This window comes from Zalophus californianus, chromosome 7 (genome assembly GCF_009762305.2).
Source record: "Zalophus californianus isolate mZalCal1 chromosome 7, mZalCal1.pri.v2, whole genome shotgun sequence".
In the NCBI taxonomy this organism is placed as follows: Eukaryota; Metazoa; Chordata; class Mammalia; order Carnivora; family Otariidae; genus Zalophus; species Zalophus californianus.
The window spans coordinates 137,040,125-137,063,457 of record NC_045601.1 but is presented as its reverse complement, the minus strand read 5'-3'; the positions used below and the strand labels follow the sequence as shown (position 1 = coordinate 137,063,457).

At 41.4% G+C, this 23,333-nt stretch overlaps 1 protein-coding gene across 3 annotated transcripts in view; it reads right to left on the bottom strand.

The window, feature by feature from the left end:
• RNF144B (ring finger protein 144B) overlaps positions 1-23,333 on the bottom strand; it is a 138,669-nt gene that overhangs the window by 74,491 nt on the left and 40,845 nt on the right. For 2 of the 3 annotated variants that reach the window (XM_027601266.1, XM_027601269.1), the window contains exon 1: positions 766-1,032. The exons of the other annotated variant lie outside the window; for it this stretch is intronic. The gene's annotated coding sequence lies outside the window, so the exon portion shown is untranslated. Of the gene's footprint in view, positions 1-765; positions 1,033-23,333 lie in introns of those variants that run through there. 3 annotated transcript variants of the gene reach the window in all.

Here is a 23,333-nt window from a genome sequence, read left to right as displayed (position 1 = left end):
TGTTTGGTATAAGACCTGTACAGCAGCAAGAAATAAAGTGCCACACAATAGTGGCAGCAAGAAAGAGGACATTTTCCCAGACAGGAGAATTCATTTCTGAGAAATCTGAATGTGAGAAGTATATGCATCAGGAGTAGACTCACAGCAGAATCCCCGAAACTAATAAGAAAAGCAAAAAGGTGCCCTGATAAAAGTCAGCTCAAGATACTTTTTCTCTGCTGAAACTGAATCAGTTTCATTTTAACTTAAACTTGAGAACAGCAGTGTAGGATGAGAGTTTCACTCTGTGTTATCAGTAATTACCTGACAAAATACGATCATGTATGGCCAAGATCCTAGCTTATGCCTATGTATGTCAACATTGTGCTGTGCATTTCCAAAGTAACAGAAGGTAAGCGTCTGAGATTACGCCAACTTTTGGTGTCCCCTCAAGAAAGACACAGGGAGGTCTGATCTCCTCTTGAATTTGCCAATCAGTACATTCTGTAGAGACTGTTTTGTTAGAAATTAGTTTCTCTTTACCTTGACCGAGGCGTCTATTTTTAAAAGCTAACAGGTGTTTAAGGCATTCGGAATGAATTCCACGCTGTACCGTTTAAGCACTGGAGGCAGGAAATAAAGCTCCGAACCAGGGAATCAGAGTCTCTAGTGTTTTTTTTTTTTTTCTTTCTTTCTTTCTTTCTTTTTTATTTTTTTCCTTTTCCTAGTCCAGCACCCAGCCTGCCTTGCCCTGCGTGCGGCGTTTCGAGGGCTCGCTGAACCTACCTGGCAGGAGGGCCCCGTGGGTCCGGGCACCGCCGGGCTTCTCAGCAGCCTCCGCCGCGCGCCCCGGGGAGGCGGGTTCGTGTCATTCTCGCCCGGTCCTCCGCGCTCTGCAGCCGGCCGCTCGGCACTCCGCACGGCTGCGGCGGGACTCGGCCGCCCAGCCCCGGGGGCGGGCGGCAGGGGGAAGAGGCGGAGGGGGAGGAGGCCGAGGAGGAGGCCCGACAACCGCCCGCTGCCCCGGCGAGCGGCCGCGCCGCCCCGAGCCCCGCGGAGCGTGGGGCGCAGCTCGCCGGCGGCAGCGCCGGGAGCCGCGCGTCTATTTAGACAGGAAGCTCAGGCGCGGCACTTCCTACTTCCCATGTGGGTCGCACTCCCGCCGCAGGTGATGGTCTTTGAACCCTGTCCGAGCCCCGGGCAGCGGCGCGCCCGCTCGCCCGCCCTCCTGCGCTCGCCGCACGGCTCAGCGCCGCTCCCTCTCGCCCTTCTGGGACGGCTGCCGCCCAAATCCGGGGCAGGGTGTCCCGCGGCGGCCCTGAGTGCCCTTCATCCTGCCCAGACCGGGACGCTGCCCCTCTTGGCCTTCAAGGCTTGTTGCTTGTCTGCACGTCTCCCGCTAGGACACCTTTCCCTCTCGCTCCCACTTCTGAGGAACCCCCCCCCCCCCACAACCAGCTTTCCCACCCTGGCAGAGCAGTTTTTATAGAAACACTTCCCGGGCACGTCTCATCAGAAACACCTTGTACCTGATTTGTCCTTTTGCGTCTACTGACAAAATTAGAACATGGGCAAATCAAAGCAGGACCGTCTTCGTTCACCTCCTTAAATAAAGGCACACCTTGATGACACAGTGATTTTGCTTGAAGTGCTTTCTCAACAAATGTATGTGGGAACCCCCGTAATTGTATTCAGTTCGAGAAAAGGTCACACAATAATCCAGAGGCTGTAGGGTATGCTATGATGTGCCTTCCTCACTCCAAAACCTTGGACACTTCACGTGTGTGATGTTTAAAACAGATGATAAAACCAACTCACTCCCACCACCTGCTGCCCCCCCCTTCCCAGGTCCCAATCACAGTCCCAAATCTGTGGAATCACTGCAATTTAGAAATGGCACTGCTCTGACCAGGAGTCTTCCCGTGTCTGCTCTGCAACCTCACTCTACTTTTGCACATGTCAGTCAGGAATGTGCTTCCTGAAAGGAAGGGGCTCCCTCGTCCTTCGTGGGGGGATCTGAACATGCCAGTGAAGTAGGGGGCAGTGGGCACCATTCCAGACAACACAAGTCTGCTGCTTCTCAGCCCCCCATGTTCAAGAAAACCTCCAGGTCAAAGCCAAGTGCTTGAAGAACACATTGTGCTGATGGTAGGCCAGGCCTGGACCAGTCCATTGCGGTGGTGCGGGACAGGCAGGCAAGGAAAGTCAGAGAACAACGCACAGGAGGGAGGGCCCCAAAGGAATAGAATCAGAGGACATTTGAGACTGAAAACTTGCTCTGGCTAGTTTAGTCCAAATGCCTAATTTTTAAAATCAGGACAAGGAACCTGATGTCCAGGAAGATTTAAGTGGTTGGCTGGAACCAGACAGGGCAGAGCTGGAATGAGACCTGAATTGTGTTAAGTGAAAAGGTACATGTTAATAACCACCCCCAAGGAGCCTAGCTTCAAACGTAATAGTAGCTTAGATTCTAACATAATCAACCCTGGGTGCCTGGGTGGCTCAGTTGGTTAAGCCTCTGGGATCGAGCCCTGTGTTGGGCTCCAGCCCTGTGTTGGGCTCCCTGCTTAGCAGGGAGTCTGCTTCTCCCTCTGCCCCTCACCCAGCTCGTGCTCTCTCACTCTCTCTCTCTCTCTCAAATAAATAAAACCTTTTTAAAAATTAAATAAATAAATAAAGGGCACCTGGGTGGCTCAGTTGGTTAAGTGTCTGCCTTCGGCTCAGGTCGTGATCCCAGGGTCCTGGGATCAAGTCCTGCACTGGGCTCCCTGCTCTGCGGGGAGCCTGCTTCTCCCTCTCCCTCTGCCCCTCCCCCTGCTTGTGCTCTCTCTCTCTCTTTCTCTCTGTCAAATAAATAAATAAAATCTTTATTTAAAAAATAGATAAATAAAAATAAGTAAGAGAATCAACCTCAAGGTATTTTCTTAATGTAGTGGCCACTACTGATGGACAGGAATGAGGAAAGGTAAACAAAGCACCTTCTAAGAAATTAGTTTATTCATTACTGTCAATACAAAACTTTGGCACCTTAGACCAAAGTTCAACCCAGAATCCACGTTTTAAATTATCATGCAATTAAGTTATAATCTTTTGTCAACAGGATAAGGGAAGAAGCTGCTGCTGTGAAAACATGTTAGGCAAAGAGAAAGGAAAAAAATTGTATAACTAAATAACATCAGCATCGATTATTTTCACTATGCAAGTTAACAGAAATTACATTAAAATTTTAATAGGACTAAGTAAACACATAGAACACTATAGTAGTATGTGAACAACTCTTTCAGATCCAGAATAAAATACCAAGGAATAAATATAACCAAGAAGGCGAAAGCTCTGTACACTGGAACTATAAGATACTGATGAAACAAACTTGAAGGTGCAAGGAATGGAAAGATGTTCTGTGCTCATGGACTGGAAGAATGAATATTTTTAGAATGTCCATGCTACCCACAGCAATTTAGATTCGATGCAATCCTATCAAAATTCCAATGGCAATTGTCATAGAAATAGAACTTACAATCTTAAAATGTGGTATGGAAGCACAAAAGACCCCCGATAGCCAAAGTGGTCTTAAGAAAGAACAAGGCTGGAGGGATCACAGTTTATTTCAGGCTATATTACAAAGCTATACACATCAAAACTCTTTCAGATCTGCCCAATGTGTTCACAGTGTGCATTCATTCATTCTCTTGAGCATTTTTTTTTAAAGATTTTATTTATTCATTCGAGAGAGAGAGAGAGCAAGAGCAAAGGGTTGGGTGGGGGCCAGAGGGAGAGGAAGCAGCAGACTCCCTGCTGATGCTCTATGGGAGCACGGAGGAGAGCAATTCAGCGAAAGGAAAGGGGTTGGTAAAAAAGAAAGGCTTCCCTGAGAAAGTGACTTGAAGCTGAGTCTTCAAGCAGCCACGTGGGGAAGGAGGAGAGGGGAGAGTGAGCCTGATGCAATAGTCAGTGCAAGCACCTAGGTGGTGCTCATCACGAGTCAGAGCAGAGGCATTCAGCATCAAAGAATGAGGGCCTGAACCACGCAGTGACAACAGGCCTAGAAAGGAAGGGGACAAATGGAGAGAGATTCGAGAAACAGAAGGGATGGGTCCTGGTATCTGATTGGACGTGGGAGGTGAGGGAGAGAGGGAGGAGCCACGAACTGAGAGTGGGTATAGAGAAGGAGTCATATGGAAAGTGATGATTCAATCTGAATCCTTTAGAATCTGCAGTGCCTCTGGGACATACTGGAAGACTTGTCTCATCGGCCATCAATAAAGAGATCTGAGGTGGAGAGTCTTTCAGGAATTAGCATCATTTAGGTGGTGGTCATGGATGAGCTCACCAGGAGCTGAGATCACCCACAAAAGGTAGCATGCTATAGAGAGAAGCAAAGGCTTTGGACCCATACAGACTCTATTGCCCACTCATTACTGTGTAACCTTAAACAAGTTTTAACATACCCCAAACTCAGTTTTCTCGTCTATGAAATAGGAATAATGATATTCATCTCATAGGTTGTTGTAAGGATAAACAAGAGGTTTGTAAAGTAGCTAGTGCAGTGCCTGCTGACACTACCCAAGTCTTTGGGGTTGGTCAGTGAACGTCACCTCCTGGAATTGTGCAGTACGCAACCTGCTTAGCTGTACAGCACGACCCTGTCCTGATACACAATAAGAACTCAGTCACTGTTATTCATCTAAGGAAGGGAAATGAGAAGCAAAAGAAAGGAATCAGAAAAAAGAACCCAGGGACGCCTGGGTAGCTCAGTCAGTTAAGCATCTGACTTTTGATCTCAGCGCAGGTCTTGATCTCAGGGTCGTGATTTCAAGCCCCGTGTTGGACTCCACGCTGGGTGTGGAGCCTACTTAGAGGAAAAAAAAAAAAGAAAGGAAGAAAAGAGAACCCAAAGGAACCCCAGTATTTAAAGGGTAGGTAAATGGGAGCCCTCAAATAAGCCTAAGAAGGAACTGCTTCTTTTAGACTGCAAAAATGTAACATTTGATATCTCAGACTGAGAAACATAATCCAGCCAACTGCAATCTATAACAGCATTTTTCCTGAGCAATAACAGACGTGATACTACAAAGTGTCCACCTGAGACTGTAGTCATGCTGATATTCATAATGGAGAATCATTCCCTAATCTGAATTATAGACCTTCCTAAAGAAAAGCCAAACAAAACCTTCACATTAACAGTAAGTAATTCAAACTGTAACAGGAAGTCTATTAACTTGTGATATACCTAAAGTCATATAAGAGCAAAATCAAAATAAATCCAAAGCATACTCAAAGTTTTCTCTACATAGGAGGCCAAAAATAAATACAGAAATAAAATTACTAGCTTTCTCAACATGTACGTGTAAGCTACTACATAATAATACATACCATACTTTATGTAGTATATAATAGATATGTTATAAAATGCAGAGGTCCTACACAAGAAGAGAATCAAGTGGAATTTCTTCTTTTCAAAACTGTTTTCTTTAATATAAAGAAAAATCAGGGGGCACCTGGGTGGCTCAGTTATTTAAGTGTCTGCCTTCGGCTCAGGTCATGATCTGGGAGTCCCAGGATGGAGCCCAGCTTCGGGCTCCCTGCTTGGCAGAGAATCTGCTTCTCACTCTCCCTCTGCCCCTCCCCCCGCTGTTCTCTCGCTCACTCTCTCTCTCTCAAATAAATAAATAAAATCTTTTTTATAAATCAAGATTCATTCTTAGGCAGTGGAAATTACTCTTCTAATATGCCTCAGTAGGTAAATTAGTAACACATACCTTACACGTGACATTTTAATTACATCCTGCACTAAAACCTAAATTAAAGAAAAAGGTTTGCTCAGTTTAAAAAAATCAGACGAAAGAACACAGTATTGGGAAACCAGCTTCTGCAATAAACTGTAATCCTGTGCATAGGAAAAGAAGTAAGACAAAGGTCACAGTGTTCTGCCTCTGCCATTTCGCCTTTCCAAAGAGCTATAACTTCATTTGCACTTTCCTGGTGCATCTAATGGTGCTCATGTATACATTCGGTCAACATTTATTGAGGGTATTAAGCACAGAACTAAGAGTAAGACACAATACAAAATAAGACTTAAGAACATTACCAAAAGAATGAGATAGAAACCACTCCGGAGATACGCTCGGGATGACATGACAATCATCCAATTATCTCAGACTTGACAACAAAAGTTTTCAAAAAGCTGGAGACGTGTCATGTGGTTCTATTTCAACCATACAAGAGCATCTGAGCATCTCCCAGAGCAAGTCAAAACCAACTGAGCCCCAACAAGAAAAACTTGACCTGAATAATCCCATGCTGTCATTGCCATTATGCCACGTAAGAACGCACTGTGATTCAAGATAGAGAGCTTAACCGGAGAGCAAGACTCCAAAGGATTCAGTTGTTCAAGACTCTGAATATCCCACATATAACACCACTAGCAAGCCGGGGTTATGGGCCAATGAAAAAATCGGATTCAGCATTCTTGTTCATCACCAAACTGCAGAAAAAATGAAGGCCTTAACCCTGACTTCAGATTCTCCACTAGAGGGGCGCCTGGGTGGCTCAGTCAGTTAAGTGTCTGACTTTGGCTCAGGTCATGATCTCAGAGTCCTGGGAGGGAGCCCCGTTTCCTGCTCCCTGCTCAGTGGGGAGTTGGCTTGTCCCTCTCCCTCTCCCCCTCCCCCTGCTCATGTTCTCCTCAAATAAATAAAATCTTTTTCTTAAAAAAAGATTCTCCACTAGAAAGTCCAATGAAATAGCCTTCAGAATCGTTTTATTTGCAAGGATTGCATTAATCCTTCTACTAATATTAACATCTCCTCCAAATTCCTGCATATCAGACGATCAATGAAAAAAAAAATCCCAAACAATGTTCCCATACATCATTATGCCAGACATTGTGCCCATTGGTTGCCCTATATCCTCTTCCTACAAAATATTGAATCATCAAGTCCCCAGTGAAACTAGAAACGACATAGAACTAACAAATACTATCATCTGCAACAGATCAAAGAAACCAAACGAAGGGCGTGGAAGACACGGCTAGATGGAAGCCGGATTGAGAAATGCAGGTACCTTGAGACGGAGGGATCCTCTTCTGTATCATGCAACAGAAAAGTCTCCCCTACACTTGGGAAGCCTATTTCCTTTCCACACCCTCACCTTACCCCTGAAGTCCTCCAGACCTTCCTTAGCACATGCCATGGTATGGTCCTCAGGAGGAGCATCTCAAGGACTTTGCTACGGATTAACAGTTGTAGCAAAAACCACAGACTCTGTGCAACAATGCCTGCATCGCCAACAGAATGGAATCTGAGAGATCCTTCTTCCAAATCAGTGTTCCTTAAGTGGATCCTTCTCATTGCCCTTGACATCTGGAGAGGAATCAGAGATTAGCAAATATATGAAGACCAGTTTAAGTAACAATTGCGGTTATGTGACATGTCTTTGCAAAGTGCCCTTTTCCATATTATGCCTGACCCACTTACCTCTACTTATCTCACAGAAGTCACTGTGCCACCTAGTTGCAGGTAATTAACAATCTTGTAAGGCCAGTGGTGGAGAAAATGATTGACTGCCCAGAGTCCTTTCTCTTCAGATGCATAAGTCTTTCCTTCCTCTTCTCACTCAGCTTTCTCTTTATTCCTCAACTATGGCAACTAGCAAGCACTCAAATTATTTCTATCTTCCTTGGTGGTCTGTCAGAAGTGTGTCATACATGAACAGACATTTCTGCAGAGAAGACATCCAAATGGCCATCAGACGCATGAAAAAGTGTTCAACATCACTTGGCATCAGGGAAATCCAAATCAAAACCTCAATGAGATACCACCTCACACCAGTCAGAATGGCTAAAATAAACAAGTCAGGAAACGACAGATGTTGGCGAGGATGCAGAGAAAGGGGAACCCTCCTACACTGTTGGTGGGAATGCAAGCTGGTGCAGCCACTCTGGAAAACAGTGTGGAGGCTCCTCAAAAAGCTGAAAATAGAGCTACCTTACAACCCAGCAATTAAATTACTAGGTATTTATCCAAAGGATGTAAGCATAGTGATTTGAAGGGGTATCTGCACTCCAATGTGTATAACAGCAATGTCCACAGTAGCCAAACTATGGAAAAAGCCCAGATGTCCACTGACAGATGAATGGATAAAGAAGATGTGGTAAATATATATATATTACACACACACACACACACACACACACACACACACACACACACACACAGTGGAATACTACTCAGCCATCAAAAAATGAAATCTTGCCATTTGCAATGACATGGATGGAACTAGAAGGTATTGGGCTAAGCGAGATAAGTTAATCAGAGAAAGACAATTATCATATGATCTCACTGATATGTGGAATTTGAGAAACAAGGCAGATGATCAGAAGGGAGGGAAGAAATGAAACAAGACAAAACCAGAGAGGCAGACAAACCATAAGAGACTCTTAATCTCAGGAGACAAACTGAGGGTTGCTGGAGTGGTGGGGGGTGTGAGGGATGGGGTGGCTGGGTGATGGACACTGGGGAGGGTATGTGCTATGGTGAGCACTGTGAATTTTGTAAGGCTGATGAGTCACAGACCTGTACCCCTGAAACAAGTAATACATTATATGTTAATAAAAAGAAAAAAAAAAAAGAAGTGTGTCATAGCCTGGTTTTCACTTCCCACATCAGCCCCTCACTCACCATGTGCTAAAGTTAACAGCCTATGTGTCTTGTAAGCATTTTTCTCTGTGCTCATTTAAGCACGTGCACACACACACACCTACCATTTATCTCAGATCTGTGGATTATTTATTCATATTCTTTGTCCATTTTGCTTTAGTTTATATTTTTTCCTATCCATTTGTAAGAGCTCTTTTTAAATTATAGATATTAACACTTTTGCCTGAAATATATTTTACAAACACTTTTTCCAAACAAAGCTGATGTCTTGGTTTATTTTTTTTTATTATTATGTTATGTTAATCACCATACATTACATCATTAGTTGTTGATGTAGTGTTCCATGATTCATTGTTTGTGCATAACACCCAGTACTCCACGCAGAACATGCCCTCTTTAATACCCATCACCAGGCTAACCCATCCCCCACCCCCCTCCCCTCTAGATCCCTCAGTTTGTTTTTCAGAGCCCATCGTCTCTCATGGTTCGTCTCCCCCTCCGATTCCCCCGCTTCATTCTTCCCCTCCTATCTTCTTTCTTTTTTTTTTCTTTAACATACAATGTATCATTTGTTTCAGAGGTACAGATCTGTGATTCAACTGTCTTGCACAATTCACAGCACTCACCATAGCACATACCCTCCCCAATGTCTATCACCCAGCCACCCCATCCCTCCCACCCCCCACCACTCCAGCAACCCTCAGTTTCTTTCCTGAGATTAAGAATTCCTCATATCAGTGAGGTCATATGATACATGTCTTTCTCTGATTGACTTATTTCGCTCAGCATAACATCCTCCAGTTCCATGCACGTCATTGCAAATGGCAAGATCTCATTCCTTTTGATGGCTGCATGATATTCCATTGTATATATATATACCACCTCTTCTTTATCCATTCATCTGTCGATGGACATCTTGGCTCTTTCCACAGTTTGGCTATTGTGGACATTGCTGCTATAAACATCGGGGTGCATGTACCCCTTCGGATCCCTACATTTGTATCTTTGGGGTAAATACCCAGTAGTGCAATTGCTGGATCGTATGGTAGCTCTATTTTCAACTTTTTGAGGAACCTCCATACTGTTTTCCAGAGTGGCTGCACCAGCTTGCTTTCCCGCCAACAGTGTAGGAGGGTTCCCCTTTCTCCGCATCCTTGCCAACATCTGTCGTTTCCTGACTTGTTATTTTTAGCCATTCCGACTGGTGTGAGGTGATCTTTCATTGAGGTTTTGATTTGGATTTCCCTGATGCTGAGAGATGTTGAGCACTTTCTCATGTGTCTGCTGGCCATTTGGATGTCTTCTTTGGAAAAATGTGTGTTCATGTCTTCTGCCCATTTCTTGATTGGATCACTTGTTCTTTGGGTGTTGAGTTTAAGAAGTTCTTTATAGATTTTGGATACTAGCCCTTTATCTGATATGTCATTTGCAAATATTTTCTCCCATTCTGTCGGTTGTCTTTTGGTTTTGCTGACTGTTTCTTCTGCTGTGCAAAAGCTTTTCATCTTGATGAAGTCCCAATAGTTCATTTTTGCCCTTGCATCCCTTGCCTTTGGCGATGTTTCTAGGAAGAAGTTGCTGCGGCTGAGGTCAAAGACGTTGCTGCCTGTGTTCTCCTTTAGGATTTTGATGGCCTCCTGTCTCACATTTAGGTCTTTCAACCATTTTGAGTATTTTTGTGTGTGGTGTAAGGAAATGGTCCAGTTTCATTCTTTTGCATGTGGCTGTCCAATTTTCCCAGCACCATTTGTTGAAGAGACTGTCTTTTTTCCATTGGACATGCTTTCCTGCTCTGTCGAAGATGAGTTGACCACAGAGTTGAGGGTCCATTTCTGGGCTCTCTATTCTATTCCATTGATCTATGTGTCTCTTTTTGTGCCAGTACCATACTGTCTCGATGATGACAACTTTGTAATAGAGCTTGAAGTCTGGAATTGTGATGCCACCAGCTTTGCTTTTCTTTTTCAAAATTCCTCTGGCTATTCGGGGTCTTTTCTGGTTCCATACAAATTTTAGGATTATTTGTTCCATTTCTTTGAAAAAAAGTGGATGGTATTTTGATGGGGATTGCATTGAATGTGTAGATTGCTCTAGGAAGCATTGATATCTTCACAATATTTGTTCTTCCAATCCATGAGCATGGAACGTTTTTCCATTTCTTTGTATCTTCCTCAAGTGCTTTCATGAGTATTTTATAGTTTTCTGAGTACAGATCCTTTGCCTCTTTGGTTAGATTTATTCCTAGGTATCTTATGGTTTTGGGTGCAGTTGTAAATGGGATCAACTCCTTAATTTCTCTCTCTTCTGTCTTGTTGTTGGTGTATAGGAATGCCACTGATTTCTGTGCATTGAGTTTATATCCTGCCACTTTACTGAATTCCTGTAGGAGTTCTAGCAGTTTTGGGGTGGAGTCTTTTGGGTTTTCCACATAAAGTATCATATCATCTGCAAAGAGTGAGAGTTTGACTTCTTCTTTGCCGATTTGGATGCCTTTGATTTCTTTTTGTTGTCTGATTGCTGTGGCTAGGACTTCTAGTACTGTGTTGAATAGCAGTGGTGATAGTGGACATCCCTGCTGTGTTCCTCACCTTAGGGGGAAAGCTCTCAGCTTTTCCCCATTGAGAATGATATTCTCTGTGGGTTTTTCATAGATGGCTTTTATGATATTGAGGTATGTACCTTTTATCCCTACACTCTGAAGAGTTTTGATCAAGAAAGGATGCTGTACTTTGTCAGATGCTTTTTCTGCATCTCTTGAGAGGATCATATGGTTCTTGTTCTTTCTTCGATTAATGTATTGTATCACATTGATTGATTTGCGGATATTGAACCAACCTTGCAGCCCAGGGATAAATCCCACTTGGTCGTGGTGAACAATCCTTTTAATGTGCTGTTGGATCCTACTGGCTAGTATTTTGGTGAGAATTTTTGCATCCATGTTCATCAAGGATATTGGTCTGTAATTCTCCTTTGTCTGGTTTGGGGATCAAGGTAATGGTGGCCTCATAAAACAAGTTTGGAAGTTTTCCTTCCATTTCTATTTTTTGGAGCAGTTTCAGAAGGATAGGTATTAATCCTTCTTTAAATGTTTGGTAGCATTCCCCTGGGAAGCCATCTGGCCCTGGGCTTTTGTTTGTTGGGAGATTTTTGATGACTGACTTCAATTTCCTTAGTGGTTATAGGTCTGTTCAGGTTTTCTATTTCTTCCTGGTTCAATTTTGGTAGTTGATACATCTCTAGGAATGCATCCATTTCTTCCAGATTATCTAATTTGCTGGCATAGAGTTGCTCATAATATGTTCTTATAATTGTTTGTATTTCTTTGGTGTTGGTTGTGATCTTTCCTCTTTCATTCATGATTTTGTTGATTTGGGTCATTTCTCTTTTCTTTTTGGTGGGTCTGGCCAGGGGTTTATCAATCTTGTTAATTCTTGATGTCTTGGTTTATTTTGTTACTACTTTACAAAATGGTTTTTGGTTATACATATTTAGATATGCCTCCTTTTTCTTAATCAGCTTCTGGGGTTTCCAGTCTTTTCTAAATTCACTGAAGTGCAGTTCACCTATCTTACTTTCAGCTGTACAACAGAGTGATTTGACAATTATATACTTTACATAATGCCCACCACAGTAAGTCCAGTTACCCTCAGTCACCACACGATGTTATTACAGTTTTATTGGCTATGTTCCCTATGCTGCACTGTTCCTCCCTGTGACTTATTGACTTTATAACTAGAAGTCTGTAGCTCTTAATCCCCCTCACCTACTTTGCCCAGCTGCCCCCCACCCCCAGGCAACCACCAGTTTGTTCTCTGTATTTAAGAGTCTGGGTTTTTTTTGTTTTTTTTTTTTTTGATTGTTCATTTGTCGTTCTTTAGATTTCACATATAAGTGAAATCATATGGTATTCATCTTTCACTGTCTTACTTATTTCACTTAGCATTATGCTCTCTAGATCTACCCATGTTGTTGGAAATGGGAAGATCTTATTTTTTTTTTATGGCTGAGTAATATTCCATTACATGTATACCACCTCTTCTTTCCCCACTCATCTATTGATGGACACTTAGGTTGCTTCTCTGTATTGGTTACTGTAAATAACGCTTCAGTAAACATAGGGGTGCACATCTTTTTAAATTAATGTTTTTATTTTCTTCAGATAAATACCCAGTAGTGTGATTACTAGATCATATGATAGCTCTATTTTTAATTGTTTGAGGAACCTCCATACTATTTTCCACATTGGCTGCACCAATTCACAATCCCACCAACAGTGCATGAGGGTTCCCTTTTCTCCATATCCTCACCAACACTTGTTATTTCTTGTCTTTTTGACACTAGCTATTCTGATTGGTGTGAAATGAGATCTCACTGTGGCTTTTGATTTGCATTTCCCTGATGATGAGTGATGTTGAGAATCTTTCCAAGTGCCTGTTGGCCATCTGCATGTCTTCTTTGGGAAAATGTCTATTCAGGTCCTCTGCCCATTTTTTTTAAATTGAACTTTGTTTTTTTTGATGATGACTTGAAGAGTTCTTTATATATTTTAGATATTAATTTGGGGTTTCCAGTCTTGATTAAGAAGGTTTCCCAAAGATCTGAATGATCTATTTCTGAATCTATTCTGTTCCAAGGGTCTATTTGTCAGTTGCTAGGCCAATACTGTCTTGATTATAGTGCCTTGATAATATTCCTGTATTTCATATTTTTCTTAGCTTCAAAAGGGTATTTTATCAATATAAAACTTTATGATCATTTTATATAAAAACCCATGTAGCTATTCTATTTTTGAACTGTGGGGAAACATATATTATGTATATTTTTATGGTTTTATTACTTAGGGGAATAATTCCTCCATTTCTTAGAACTCATTACTTAGAGAAAAGCTTTCAATTTCTACATTTATCTCACATCCAACCATCTCCCCATACAGTTTATTAATTCTACTAGAGTGGCTGTTCTGTTTCTAATTTAGTCTCACGTTCGGGGGTGTATACACAGTCATCTCAGCAACAAGAAAATGTTTTTTTAAATCTCTTCCATTACAGTAAATAGATCAGCAATATAATTTGTCTTGTTGCATTTCCTATAATATTAAAGACAATGATAAAGAAAATGCTGGTCGTAGGCATTCTAATCTAGATCCTTATTTAATTATATTTCGCCATATAAAATAAAGCTGTTGTGGGGTGCCTGGGTGGCTGAGTTGTTAAGCCTCTGCCTTCGAATCAGGTCATGATCCCAGGGTCCTGGGATCAAGCCCCGCATCGGGCTCTCTGCTCAGCAGGAGGCCTGCTTCTCCCTCTGCCACTCTGCTTGTGTTCCCTCTCTCACTGTGTCTCTCTCTGTCAGATAGATTAATTAATTAATTAATTTTAAAAAATAAAGCTATTGTTAGTTTTTCACGAATAGTCTTTATTATGCCTAGTTTCCTTCTATTCCTCCTTAAGAGTTTTATTAGGAGCACTACTGAAGTCTACTAAATGTCTTCTCAGTAACGACTAATATGATCATGTTACTTTTCTTTTAAATTTTTGATATAATGGATTCGGTAGCTGGATTTTCTCATATTGAACCAAATTTATATCCTGCAATAATACCATCTTGACCATATTGTATTGTCTTATACTGGTATTAAAGGTATGCTAGCTTCATAAAGTGAATTGGGGAGGTACTTATCTTTTTCTATGATCTGGAAATGTTTAAATAAAAGTATAATTATCTGACTTTTTAAGATTTTATTTATTGGAGAGAGAGCATGCTCGTGCACACGCAAGAGAGAAAGAGCGTGCATGAGCAGGGGGAGCAGCAGAGGGAGAAGCAGACTCCCCGCTGGGCAGGGAGCCCGACCACAACCACACAGGGCTCTATTCCAGGACCAGGGAATCATGACCAGAGCAGACGCTTAACCAACTGAGCCATCCAGGCGCCCCTAATTATCTGACTCTTAAAAACCAAATGACCAGATGAACCATGAGAAACGACGGACTCTGAAAAACAAACTGAGGGTTCTAGAGGGGAGGGGGTGGGAGGATGGGTTAGCCTGGTGATGGGTATTAAAGAGGGCATGTTCTGCATGGAGCACTGGGTGTTATGCACAAACAATGAATCATGGAACACTACATCAAAAACTAATGATGTACTGTATGGTGATTAAGATAACAACAACAACAACAACAAAGACAGAATGACCATAAAATTTCTCATTCAAACCAGGACACTCTGAGAATGAGAGAAGATGCTAATAAACTATTAAAATCAAGGGGCACCTGGGTAGCTCAGTCATTAAGCATCTGTCTTCAGCTCAGGTCCTGATCCCAGGGTCCTGGGATCAAGCCCTGCATGGGGCTCATTGGGCTCCCTGCTCGGCGGAAGCCTGCTTCTCCCTCTCCCATTCCCCCTGCTTGTGCTCCCTCTCTCACTATGTCTCTCTCTGTCAAATAAATAAATTATTTTAAAAAAATTAAAATCAAATAACTTTTAAAATATATTGTGGTTGACAAAATAGTTGATTTGTGGACAAATATATTGGTGGACTGACAGAATGGTTCAATTCAGAAATTGTTTTCAGAAATAAAACTTTAAATAAATAAAATAACATGTTTGTATTCATTAAAACAATTTTTAAAGTTCTTTATATTGGTTTATGTTAATATTAAAAATACGGCAAGGGAAATTCTTGGTGCATATTCAAGTACTGAATCAGTTTGTTACTAATACTGAGTCATTGCTATTCTTATGAAAGATGTTATATTTTCAATATAATCTTATTTTTTATTTTTTTATAAAAATTCCTGCACTGTTCTTCAAAGGTATATTTCATAGTTAATACATTTGAAATTATTGAACCCTTCAATAGACTCTTTTCTGTAGACCATAATATTTTTAATTAAGAGATATTTTCTCTTCAGTGCCCAAATGCCAGTAAGAAAATTCTACTGCATGGAGTATATTCTTAATTTTTATTTTTATAATGAGACATGTAATTATTTGAGCCAAAGTATTTTAAAAGATACTGTATTTTTTGTAGTTTTTAATATCTTTCTTGGAGAAATATTTATGCAAAAAAAGTCTTCAAATGAATTCTATTTATCATTCTTACTGTTTCATCAAAGTTAGGTACCTTGAAATCACAGACCTTCTAAAATTCAATCTATTTTGAATTCTTGAGGAAAACACAAATGTAGAATCTTCCCTCAAGTCCAGATATTCTAAATGCAGCTATAAAATTTCAAAATTAAACCCTGTATACTGTATTTGAATTCTTATCATTTACATTGCTCAGTCCCTACCTTATAAGGATCAATTCTAGTACCTTCCTGTTTGCAAGCTTTGTTTTCCATAACTGCAATTTGTAAAACTTCAAAACCTGAATATTTGTTTTGCTTGCTCTGTTAACTAATACTTTGATTAAAAATTTCTAACTGATCTCAAACAAAATACAAATTTAGAGGACTCCTTTGCAAAAAAAAATGGTCAATACTATCGATTAGCACTGATTTACAAAGCAGTCTTCAAAGACTCAAAATATTTGTAAAATCTGATTGATAATGAGATGCAAGGACAGAAAACACATGCTGCATGCTAAAGGACTTTTCATACTGGACATAAGTTTCATCACAAAAATGTTGTAGTTCACCAACTTAGTGTATGTAGAAAAATATTTGTAAAATTTGGCTGTTATTTCTATTTTCATTGCAGTTTTGTTTGAAAGAAATGCAATTATATATGCACATTTCTCTTCCATGGATTTCCTTTTTTTAAGATTTTATTTATTTTGTGAGAGAGAGAGAAAGCACAAGCCGGGGGGAAGGGCAGAGGGTGAGGAAGAAGAAGAAGACTCCCCGCTGAGCAGGGAGCCCAACCTTGGGGTCTTTCCCAGGACCCTGAGATCATGACCCGAGTGGAAGGCAGATGCTTGACAGACTGAGCCACCCAGAGGCCCAGACAAGATCAGGCCATTTTTTTTTTTAAGATTTTATTTGTTCCACAGATTTCTTATTCTAGTAATTCCATTATGTATAATTTGACATTGTGCCCCACCAAAATCCTTATTTGTGTTCTCACCGAAAAAGCATTTTTCTCATTTTCAGCACTTGCCAGGGGCTGAATGTGAATATGGGGGTTGGCTCCAGAGGGGCACCAGGCAGTTTCTGCAGGGGGTGACTAGAAGTGTTCTAAAACTGAATGGCAGTGATATCTGTACGACTGCACAAGTTTACCAAGTCTTCCAACTGTGCACTTAAAATGGGTAAAACTTCTGGTACATAAATTTTACCTCAATACAGCTGTTAAAAATATAAATTTCAGGGGCGCCTGGGTGGCTCAGTTGTTAAGCGTCTGTCTTCAGCTCAGGTCATGATCCCAGGGTCCTGGGATCGAGCCCCGCATCGGGCTCCCTGCTCAGCGGGAAGCCTGCTTCTTCCTCTCCCACTCCCCCTGCTTGTGTTCCCTCTCTCGCTGTCTCTCTCTGTCAAATAAATAAATAAAATCTTAAAAAAAAAAAAGATTCTCTCTCTCCCTCTGCCCCTTCCCCTCCCTCCCTTTCTTAAAAATAAAAATATATATACATATATAAATTTCATTTTTTGATGGTAAACTTTTAAAACAAATTTAAATAGAATTCACAGTAATATTAAATATTTAAACTTCAGGGGAATGATTTTTCTAAAGGCTTTTCTGAATTATACAAAAATAATTACACCATTCAGGTACAAAATTTAATTGATTTTCTTTTTCTAGCATCTGGTAACATTTATATGAAACTAGTATAGTCTGTGTGTTAACTCATCTGCTAATGGAGCCAACAGATCAATAGCAACAGCGTCACTTTTTGTATGTGCATAAGCAAACTTAAAGTCGAAAATGCATGAAAACAGATTTAGAAGAGCCATTTGACCTAAATGAAAAGTCATGCTTCACAGAATAAAATTTAATGGCAACTTCTGTGGCTGCAGATGTTAAATCATGATCTTTGGGCAAAGCATTCTTAAAATAATTACAAATTTTTAAAGTAGATATGGATGTTGCTTCAGTAAATATGTGACTTACATATTCATCACCATTTTTTTTTTTAGATTTTATTTATTTATTTGAGAGAGAGTGAGTGAGCAAGAGAGAAAGAGAGAAGGAGCAGGGGGAGGGGCACAGGGAGAAGCAGACCCCCACTGAGCAGGGAGCAGGACACAGGACTCCATCCCAGGAGCCTGAGATCATGACCTGAGCCAAAGTCAGACAGTTAACTGACTGAGCCACCCAGGCGCCCCTCATTTCCATCTTTCTTAAGAAACAGAAATTCAGTACTCAATTTTTCATGAAACTTTGCACCTCTTTAGCTCATTTTCTGCAAAAGGGGGATTATTCCCAAGTAAATTTTAAAGTTATTAAACAATTAGTTTTTGATTTGCACCACAAAAAAATGACAAAACCACTGCACCTAGAACATTCAGACTTCCCACACTTTGCATTGAAGTCAGCCGGGCAGCTTCGTGTTTTTTGTAGGCCACGGGGCGGGGTGGAGAGGAGATGGTACAACCATCTGGTACACCTGTGAGCAGGACTCGCAGCACTGAGTACTTGTCCCACCACCAGCAGGCCTGGGAGCAGTTAGTGGTCCTTAGCCACCAACGTAGGAACGCGTTTCATTTTATTAGCAAGCAATCTACATGCTGTCCTTTAAAGGGGGTGCAAGCTAACTTGCATTTGGAGAGAACTGGGGGGGGGATACAGGGTTATAGTTAAGCATGTGTTAAAGTAAAAACATTCTTCACAACACACACATCACACAATTAGAGACCACAGCACAACCTGACATTATAAGGTAGAGGGTTACCATCCCATTCTATTTCAGTGCATGTTAAAATCATAAAGCCCAGAACCAACGTCAAATGGGACAGGACAACAGGAACAAATTGAGACTTCCAATGACCTGTTTGAATCTTCTACATGAGTCGATATTGGTCATTTACATTTTAGTTACAAACTGTCTGTTTCTTCTATATTTTCAAATGTGTTTCTATAGAGTTTTGCACAGTTTTCGTATATATTTCTTATAATTCTTTTGCACCCTCCTGCCACTGCGCTTGTGTGTCTCCTCAATCATAATCTTGAATATTTTTACTTTTCCCAATTTTTTGTCTTATTTAGCCTTTATGCTTTTTTTTCTATTCTATTAATTCTAACTTTTAACTTCATTAGTACCTTTTTTTTTTCTTTTTGAGGGAAGCAGGTGTTCTATTAATCTTTTCTTCATGAATAAAATATATATTATATATGTAACATATACTACATATGTATATTTACTGCTTTATGTTTTCCTTTGAGTCAAGTTTTGGGTATATACTATGCCCTAAAAATTGAGGTACAAAGTATAATTTTTACTGCTTTCTAAAGAATGTACTATTTCTTTTTAATCTACTCTTTTTTTTTTTTAAAGATTTTATTTATTTATTTGAGAGAGAGAGAGAATGAGAGATAGAAAGCATGAGAGGGAAGAGGGTCAGAGGGAGAAGCAGACTCCCCGCTGAGCAGGAAGCCCGATGCCTGACTCGATCCCGGGACTCCAGGATCATGACCTGAGCTGAAGGCAGTCGCTTAACCAACTGAGCCACCCAGGCGCCCTCTTTTTAATCTACTCTTGATCAAAGGTTTATCTGGGAGAGCATTTCTTAGTTTCAAGTGGTATTTTGGGAGGTTATATTTTTATTATTGATTTCCAATTTAATTGGAATATATCATTAGGAAATGTGATCTTAAAAATCTCTACTTTTTATATTTGGTATGGCTTTGCTTTGTTTTTGTCCAAGCGGGTTAATAATTCTATTACTTCTAGTAATTGGGGTTTGGAAAAATCTCACATCTCCAAAGAAATAAATGCTCTCTGAAAGGTGCCTTGACAATGTGACCCGGTGAGCTGTCCTGCTCACCTTAAAGGCTCAGTCCAGTAACAATGGTTGTGTCCCAGTGGCCCACTGCAAAAGAATTCAGACTTGCAAATCCGGAAGCATTACTCTTCTAAGTAGAAAACAAGACAATTAATTATTTTTAACAGCCGGATGATTGTATCACCTTGGAATTTAATCAGAACAAACCAAAGGCATGCAATACTCCTGGACAGTACCCAGCAAACACGTAGTTCAAGTTTTCATTTTCCAACCTGGCATCTCAATTCCTCCTCGGCCTTCATAGGCACCGGTAGACATCAGGTAAACCTGCTGCCCACCTACAAATCCAAGAGAAAAACATATTCTTGCATGTCTAGAGTGTCTCAGCATGATTCACTGAAACCTTGAGGTGCCAGGGGCTAGAACTATTTTTAAATGTAAGCAACTGCTAAGACAGGTAGTCCCACCAAGGCTTTGAAGAGTCTATGCTCACATCAGATCAGCCCTAGTGATCTAAGACTCACACAATGAGCACATTTAGTAGAGGAAATCTTGTTTAAAATCACCAAGGAAATTCCAAACTCTTACCAAAGAATTAGCGGATATCTCAACAAATAGACACTTGGAGATGGGGTGTTGTGGGGTTTTTTTGTTTGTTTGTTTGTTTTTACAGTTTCTCCTAAAAGTTCATAAAGTGGAAGCTTCCTCAGGTCTGGCCAGTTGGGGGAAGAAACAGATGATAGTGTTGAGCACCTAGTGTGTGCAGGCAAGGTACTTGGTACTAAGTATTTTGTATATGGTACCTCATATCTTCACAGAAGTAGTCATTATAGAAAAATATCTAAGTTTAATCACATTTTTAAATGTTGAGTAGCTGATATATCAGAAAAGGCTCATTAAAATACAGATTGGGCTATAAAGCTGTTTCATGATATAGACCATTTAGGGTTAAATTATGACTCCTAGGTCAGATAGAATCCCCTAAAACTTCTAAGATCTTAATTTGTGATCCCAGCAAACTTTTGTTTCAAACACAGACCAACAGACGCACCCATTTACTGTGAAGTAATTGTTACATAAAATTAATGAAATAATGACTCACTGAATCAAATGACCTTACGAGATCCAATGCCACCTCAGCGACTTTTTTATTTGGCACAAAATTCAAAGTAGCATATAACCTCCTTACCTTTTCAGATTCACCTTCTGCCCCCTTTTCACTTTGCATCTAAGTACCAGCCATACGAAACTATTTTCAGGCACTCCAAATTTCTCCTTCACAAATTCCCCTGGTTCTCCACATACCCATGCCATTCCCTCCCCACCTTCTTCACCTGATGAGCAGCTCCTCCTGTCCAAAATGTCACTCAAGGTGACACACCCTCTCCACTGGCACTTCCCTTCTCCCCCATCAGGCTCAATGGATGGTCTGTCTCCTCCAGTCTTCCACCTTTAGGAGAGGGTTCCTACCCTGAATGAAGGCACTCATTCAGCAAACAGGTATTAAGGTCCTATTACCTACCAGGTTCGTTATGAGGTGCTGGCAATACAACAATGAATAGAACATAACACTTCACGTGGCATTAGGAGAAGTCAGTCATGTCTACCAGACAGTGGGTGCCACGTGGCCCCAGGGAGGCAGCTTTGCGAGCCCCGCCCTGGAGAACAGGGAAGAGTCTGGGCAGAAGTGTGGGAAGCCGACAGAGAGGACACTGGGGAAAAGGAACAGCATGAGCGAACAGGGAGAGATGGAGAGCAGATAAGCTCTGCTCGTGGCAGGAAACATTTGGCCAGCCAAGGCATGCCATTAAAAAAGAAAAGAAAAGAAAAACTCTAAAACTACTCTTTTATAGACTTTTTCAGGCTATACTAAAAGCAGATGATCCTCACAGAAAGTCACTTCTTACTTTATTCCCCATCGTTATTCATATCCAGTGCTTTCTTAATTCCAATGAGGCTAATTAGTAATATGTTAAAACTTCCAGATTTTATCTGAAGACCAAAAGGCGCTTTTTTGACTGCCCTGATAAGCATTAGTGACTGAAGATAAATAGTTCAGCCGTGTGAGACATTGACACAGTGAACCGAGAAACGGGGTAAGGAAGGAAGACTCCCTCCCCTCCTCATGTAAAGGGGAGAGAGAACAAATCAAGACAAATGATAGAAACTTTGGGGTAAGGCTCCCCGACGATCCTACTGGCATTAGGGGGCCCCTGTCAAGCAACTTCCTTCCTTTTTTTTTTTTAATGTTTTTAATATTTTGTTACTTTGGATTTTTTTTAATTTTTTTAAAGATTTTATTTACTTATTTGAGAGAGAGAGGGAGAGCACAAGTGGGGTGAGGAGCAGAGGGAGAAGCAGACTCCCCTCTGAGCAGGGAGCCCATCCCAGGATTCAATCCCAGGACGCTGGGATCATGACCTGAGCCGAAGGCAGACGCTTAACCAACTGAGCCACCCAGGCGTCCCTCCATCTTCCTTTCTTCTGACCATATGGGCCCACCCAGGCTGAAGCACTCCCCCTCACTGACCCAAAATCGTATCCTCTTTGAGCAACAGAGACAAAACTTTTCAGAGTCCCCCAGAGTATGATGTTGTTACTTAAATTCTGAGAAACAAAACAAGCAAACACAAAACTTCCCATCTTTTCAACCTTTCCTTGTTACACAGATTCCTGCAGGGCCTGGGACAGCAGAGGCCACGGGTCCTACCTCTGGCTACCAAAGTTGGAGGCGGGGAGGCAGAAATCAGACCTCAAAAGAACACGGTAAACTTGAGTGCCCACCTACCCAGTTCAGGCTAACTGTTTCCGTTTTGACAGTTCAGGCGGCTCAAGATGTTCCTTCGATAATCACATCAACTTCTGCCTCTGATCCGAAAACATAACAATACATGCTCCAAATGGGCAGGAGGCAGGCACTGTGGTCTACACCATGCCCTGAATGACACGGTGCTTTTTATTTTATGCTGCGCTCAAAAATTCAAATGAGGCCGAAATGACAAAGGAGTGATGACTAGTACCCCTTTCCTGCAAGGACAGAGTAAAAGGCCTCGAGTACAGTACTCGCACCTTGGAACCAATAAATCTATGTGAATTACTGCACACTCATTATAAACTAGTTTGTTATAGAGGAAGGATCTTTCCAACTCTGAAAACAAATTGAAACCTGTTACTCTAGCAATGCTAATGCACCTGAGGCTCTCACAAACATCATCTTGTTGACCACGCACCACACCCTTTCGGCTGGTTTTGTCATTCCCCTTTTACCAGTGAGGAAACTGGGCACTGAGGAATGAACAGAATTTCTTTCTTTCTTTCTTTTTTTAAGATTTCATTTGACACACACACAGAGAACACAAGCAGGGGGAGCTGCAGAGGGAGAGGAAGAAGCAGGCTCCCCGCCAAGTGGGGAGCCCGATGCGGGGCTCGATCCCAGGACGCCAGGATCATGACCTGAGTCGAAGGCAGACGCTTAACCGACTGAGCCACCCAGGCGCCCCTTGAATAGACTTTTCTGCGCTCAAACAGGCAGTGACTGGCACGACACAGACTAGAGCCCAAGAACCAGGTCAAGCAACATTCTGCTAGCACATGCCGGCCTCCTAAAGTAAACTTATAGGTGAAATCAAGCTCCCCTTGTTCTCTCATCAGGAAATTTTGTAAGGAGGCCAAAAATAGAAGGCTGATATAAAACATTTTAATTCCATTTTTAAACACCTACTTAAGGCAAAAGGCCAGCTGTTTTGCCAAAACAAATTAGACAATGTTCCTTATCTCAGTGGAAGCCCAATCTTAAGCAAGAAGAAAAATAGAA